This window comes from Medicago sativa, chromosome 5 (assembly GCF_051527215.1).
Source record: "Medicago sativa cultivar Bolivia chromosome 5, Bolivia_mono, whole genome shotgun sequence".
NCBI classification, from domain to species: Eukaryota; Viridiplantae; Streptophyta; class Magnoliopsida; order Fabales; family Fabaceae; genus Medicago; species Medicago sativa.
In genome coordinates, this window is record NC_140753.1 from 36,433,710 (window position 1) to 36,440,105 (window position 6,396).

At 31.9% G+C, this 6,396-nt stretch overlaps 1 long non-coding RNA gene across 3 annotated transcripts; it reads left to right on the plus strand.

Annotated features, from left to right (window-relative positions):
• The first annotated feature begins 364 nt into the window (after nucleotides 1–364).
• Nucleotides 365–2,986, plus strand: LOC146922043 (uncharacterized). Of its 3 annotated transcripts, none has more exons than XR_015012351.1 (6): nucleotides 365–531; nucleotides 977–1,000; nucleotides 1,318–1,409; nucleotides 1,510–1,653; nucleotides 1,778–1,831; nucleotides 2,546–2,986. It is a non-coding gene; the product is annotated as an uncharacterized LOC146922043 (long non-coding RNA). The 3 variants fall into 3 exon arrangements; XR_015012349.1 differs by having other exon boundaries at nucleotides 372–531; nucleotides 1,795–1,831; XR_015012350.1 differs by lacking the exon at nucleotides 1,778–1,831 and having other exon boundaries at nucleotides 374–531.
• The last annotated feature ends 3,410 nt before the right edge of the window (nucleotides 2,987–6,396 follow it).

The following is a 6,396-nucleotide window of genomic DNA, read 5'->3' on the forward strand; positions in this document are numbered from 1 at the left end:
TACAAAAATAGTGAGATGACACATATGTTTGATGAGATGACACATAATTAAATAGGGACAATTTGACCCTTATGTTTGATGAGATGACACATAATTAAATAGGTACACTTTGGGTATTTCCCTGGTACTTAGAATTCCTATATATATATATATATATATATATATATATATATATATATATATATATATATATATATATATATATATATATGTGGATGTATGGATTTGATGTCCACGTATTGATATAGATTCCTTTAGGTACTTATAATCTATTTTATTTTCCCATGAAAATTAAACAACTCACTTAACAATATTATTGTAAAAAAAAAAAAAAAATCACTTAACAATATCAAAATAACATCTAAGGCTATAATATAATAATTATTGTGTGTTCTTAACCGAACTCAGTTCTGTCCTTTTTTCTTTCTCCTTTGTCCATCTCTCTCTCCACTGCTTCTTCTCTTCCCCCAACAATCACCACCGAGTAAAGACTCCCCGATCTTTCGATCCCAGTTCGTCTTAGTTTATGAGGTATCAATTGTTTTCTCTTATTATTATTGTATATTTTTTAATTTTTTCATTTGGTTTATTGTTTTTTCGATTTACGCCGTGTTTATGCTATTCTTTCAGAATTTCCCATTCGATTTTGCGAAAAAACAATTTTTTTTTGTTGATTTTCAGTCATGGGTATCTTAGATCTATAGAGGTATGGCTAATTAGGTTTTCTTAGATCCAGAATCGCCCCCTTTCGTTAATTAGGTTTTCTTGATTCGAAAAAATTATTCTTTTGATGATTTATAAATAATGTCATGATTGGTTTCAATAGATTTACATTTCAGTTCATGAGATATTTTTGTTCAATTTAATTTATTGTTTATATTGATATTATTTTTTGAATTCTGTTTAATTAGTAATCCTTTTTGTTGATTTTTAATTTTTCATAATCAATTTCTAATCTTTGCTGTGTTTCTTGCAGCTCCAAGGAGAAACCCACTCTCGGGTAAGATTTTTACTCCACCGTCCTCTTTTAGCTGTTCTTTATGAACTATTTCTATTGAGTTTTATGTTAATTAGATTTGAAAGCTGATAGTTTTGCACTCATAGATTTTTACTTAACTCAATTATTTCTCTTACATAGGGAACCCACTTAATTAATTTATTCTCTGTGAAGGGCTTATGTATATAATTTTTGCACCATTTTATGAAAATTGTAGATGACGTTTTTTCATCATAGCTAACTATTATTCTCTATGAAAAGAGCATGTCGATTTCCTTTCTATATTTGAGAATTGTAAACAGTCAACTTGATTTTGATAGGATGAGAAGTCAACCTCTAGTGCACTATCAAAGTATGTTATAACACTCCGCCAGAGAGCAAAACAAAAAAATGACTCATTAAAGGAATCCAGGTTTGAATTTTAAAATCACCTCCATTCACATGGATTACTGTGTCCAGCATGCATACATCATTATCATATAGGTTTCTTATATAACTTAAAAAATTTCCAGTGTTCTTGTTGGAGAAGAATCCTCTGTTTTTGGTGATGAAGAATCAGCAAGTGATGAGGAGGATACCAAAGAGAACGAGGATGCCAAAGAGAACGTGGATGGAACTGCTACATTTAGCTCATCCTGGTTACCCGGAAATGACAGGTATTGCTCTTTTTCTTTGTTCATCTTACACTGACAAACCCAGCTGCATACACAAACACACGTACATTCGTGCACATACTACACGATGACATTAACACAGATTTCTTTTTACTTTTTATCCGAGGAATGCTTTGCTTTCAGGATAAAACAACAGCCTACAGATTTTGTAAACCTCTAGGTAATTTCAATGGAATCTTATTACATTTCTGCTACTTTTGTTACAGTTTTATGTTTTTGATTTTTGTTACTTACTCATTATTCAAGAAGAAGATCATTTATGGTTATTTGCTAGCTATGTAATATGATTTGGTTTGCTGCCATTTTTCTATTCCCTCGTTGCTTAATCACATTAAGCTATTTGCTAGCTATGTGTTTTATTCAATTCATATACATATATATATATATATATATATATATATATATATATATATATATATATATATATATATATATATATGTTGATGTTGCATTTGGAGTTGGGATGTTGAACATGATTAATTTTCTGCATTTTTCAATAATATGGTTTATGTAAAGGACTTTAAGGACTCTTGTTATTATAGCCCTGCAATAATCACATTAAGCTATTTGCTAGATATGTATTATTGATTTGGTTTATTTCCACCATGTCTATTTTTCCATAATTGCTTGATATGTATTTTATCCAATTCTTATTGAAGTTGGGATGTTAAACATGATTAAGTCCATATCCATATTTATGTGAATGCTTTGCTATTTGATTTTCTTGTACCCTCTTGCTATTATCAATATGAGAAACAAAAACACATAAATTTATTAACAACCATATTGAATGATAAGAGTGATGGGGAAAATGCAATTAATTTGATTTGTTAGTATTGAACATTATGTGAAATTCATTCTTTGTTCCATGCAGTCTGTTCATAAAGGAATGCTTGGAAGAGTTCTATATGACATATGACGGTAACAGTTTGAGATGGAATGGTGCTGATCTATTGACGAGGGTTGTACAAAAGTTTGTAGGAGAGAACAAAACTATTAAACAGTTGGAGTTGAATAAGTTTTATACAGCCTTTGGCGTTTAAAGTTGCTGCTATGGTAACAACGAGGTGGATGAATTTTAGTTTGATTACTTTTGTATATTTAGTTTTTTGTTAGATCAAACAATCAAGTAGTGATGTTTTGTTGGACAACTTTATATTTTGATATCAAGTGGTGAAGTTATGTTGTATGAGTGTTTAGGATCAAGACTTCCATGTCATTTTTTGCAAATTTGATGTTTATCAAAATATAATTGTGACATTCTTGAGAGTTAGATCAACATAATGAATATTATAAACATTATTTTAGTACTAAATATTTAGAATATCAAGGTAGATTTTATTTATAAAAAAAAAAGGTTTTTAGAGACGGAATTGCGATCTGTCTCCGTAGAGACGGAAATTTAATGAATAGAGACGGAATGTTAAATTTTTTGACAAAGTTTAGAGACGGAATTATATTAGATTGAGACCGTGGTTTCCGTCTCTAACTGCGACGGATTTTCAGCTTCTTTGATTTAGATGTTAGCGACGGACTTTATATATTGGAGACGGATTATTTCCGTCTCTGATAGAGACAGAAATCTAAATTCCGTCTCTAAAGGCTTTAGAGACGACGAAAATAACGACAGACCTATTTCCGTCTCTGATTCCGTCTCAGACATGTTCAGAGACAGATTTCTCTCGTTTTAGAGACGGATTTTGCCCGTCTCTATTCTCAATTTTTCTAGTAGTGTTTGACCCTTTTTCTTTCACCAAAAGGGCATAAAGTGGCCTAGCCTTATTGAATCGAAACATGTAATAGTTCATAGGAAATCTAACTAGAATATCTAAGACTTCCATGGTTTATTTTAAAATTTTCAAAAACGGCCGAAATGGAGGTTAAGTGAATTTCCTTGTTAATTTTTGGATTTCACTCGTTTTTGACACTTTTTCTTTCACTAAAAAGGGCATAAAGTGGCCTAGCCTTATTGAATCGAAGCATGTATCAGTTCCTAGGAAATCTAACAAGAATATCTACGACTTCCATGGTTGATTTTAGAGTTTTCAAAAATGGCCGAAATGGGGGTTAAGTGAATTTCCTTGTTAATTTACGGATTTCACTCGTTTTTACACTTTTTCTTTCACTAAAAAGGGCATAAAGTGGCCTAGCCTTATTGAATCGAAACAAGTAATAGTTCATAGGAAATCTAACTAGAATATCTATGACTTCCATGGTTTATTTTAAAATTTTCAAAAACGGCCGAAATGGGGGTTAAGTGAATTTCCTTGTTAATTTACGGATTTCACTAGTTTTTGACCCTTTTTCTTTCACTATAAAGGGCATAAAGTGGCCTAGCCTTATTGAATCGAAGCATGTAACAGTTCCTACGAAATCTAACAAGAATATCTACGACTTCCATGGTTGATTTTAGAGTTTTCAAAAACGGCCGAAATGGGGGTTATGTGAATTTCCTTGTTAATTTACGGATTTCACTCGTTTTTGACCCTTTTTCTTTCACCAAAAGGGCATAAAGTGGCCTAGCCTTATTGAATCGAAACATGTAATAGTTCATAGGAAATCTAACTAGAATATCTAAGACTTCCATGGTTTATTTTAAAATTTTCAAAAACGGCCGAAATGGAGGTTAAGTGAATTTCCTTGTTAATTTTTGGATTTCACTCGTTTTTGACACTTTTTCTTTCACTAAAAAGGGCATAAAGTGGCCTAGCCTTATTGAATCGAAACATGTAATAGTTCATAGGAAATCTAACTAGAATATCTATGACTTCCATGGTTTATTTTAAAATTTTCAAAAACGGCCGAAATGGGGGTTAAGTGAATTTCCTTGTTAATTTACGGATTTCACTAGTTTTTAACCCTTTTTCTTTCACTATAAAGGGCATAAAGTGGCCTAGCCTTATTGAATAGAAGCATGTAACAGTTCCTACGAAATCTAACAAGAATATCTACGACTTCCATGGTTGATTTTAGAGTTTTCATAAACGGCCGAAATGGGGGTGATGTGAATTTCCTTGTTAATTTACGTATTTCACTCGTTTTTGACCCTTTTTCTTTCACTAAAAGGGCATAAAGTGGCCTAACCTTATTGAATCGAAACATGTAATAGTTCATAGGAAATCTAACTAGAATATCTATGACTTCCATGGTTTATTTTAAAATTTTCAAAAACGTCCGAAATGGGGGTTAAGTGAATTTCCTTGTTAATTTTTGGATTTCACTCGTTTTTGACACTTTTTCTTTCACTAAAAAGGGCATAAAGTGGCCTAGCCTTATTGAATCGAAACATGTAATAGTTCATTGGAAATCTAACTAGAATATCTATGACTTCCATGGTTTATTTTAAAATTTTCAAAAACGGCCGAAATGGGGGTTAAGTGAATTTCCTTGTTAATTTACGGATTTCACTAGTTTTTGACCCTTTTTCTTTCACTATAAAGGGCATAAAGTGGCCTAGCCTTATTGAATCGAAGCATGTAACAGTTCCTATGAAATCTAACAAGAATATCTACGACTTCCATGGTTGATTTTAGAGTTTTTAAAAACAGCCGAAATGGGGGTTATGTGAATTTCCTTGTTAATTTACGTATTTCACTCGTTTTTGACCCTTTTTCTTTCACTAAAAGGGCATAAAGTGGCCTAGCCTTATTGAATCGACACATGTAATAGTTCATAGGAAATCTAACTAGAATATCTAAGACTTCCATGGTTTATTTTAAAATTTTCAAAAACCGGCCGAAATGGGGGTTAAGTGAATTTCCTTGTTAATTTTTGGATTTCACTCGTTTTTGACACTTTTTCTTTCACTAAAAAGGGCATAAAGTGGCCTAGCCTTATTGAATCGAAACAAGTAACAGTTCATAGGAAATCTAACTAGAATATCTATGACTTCCATGGTTTATTTTAAAATTTTCAAAAACGGCCGAAATGGGGGTTAAGTGAATTTCCTTGTTAATTTACGGATTTCACTAGTTTTTGACCCTTTTTCTTTCACTATAAAGGGCATAAAGTGGCCTAGCCTTATTGAATCGAAGCATGTAACAGTTCCTACGAAATCTAACAAGAATATCTACGACTTCCATGGTTGATTTTAGAGTTTTCATAAACGGCCGAAATGGGGGTGATGTGAATTTCCTTGTTAATTTACGTATTTCACTCGTTTTTGACCCTTTTTCTTTCACTAAAAGGGCATAAAGTGGCCTAACCTTATTGAATCGAAACATGTAATAGTTCATAGGAAATCTAACTAGAATATCTATGACTTCCATGGTTTATTTTAAAATTTTCAAAAACGTCCGAAATGGGGGTTAAGTGAATTTCCTTGTTAATTTTTGGATTTCACTCGTTTTTGACACTTTTTCTTTCACTAAAAAGGGCATAAAGTGGCCTAGCCTTATTGAATCGAAACATGTAATAGTTCATTGGAAATCTAACTAGAATATCTATGACTTCCATGGTTTATTTTAAAATTTTCAAAAACGGCCGAAATGGGGGTTAAGTGAATTTCCTTGTTAATTTACGGATTTCACTAGTTTTTGACCCTTTTTCTTTCACTATAAAGGGCATAAAGTGGCCTAGCCTTATTGAATCGAAGCATGTAACAGTTCCTATGAAATCTAACAAGAATATCTACGACTTCCATGGTTGATTTTAGAGTTTTTAAAAACAGCCGAAATGGGGGTTATGTGAATTTCCTTGTTAATTTACGTATTTCACTCGTTTTTG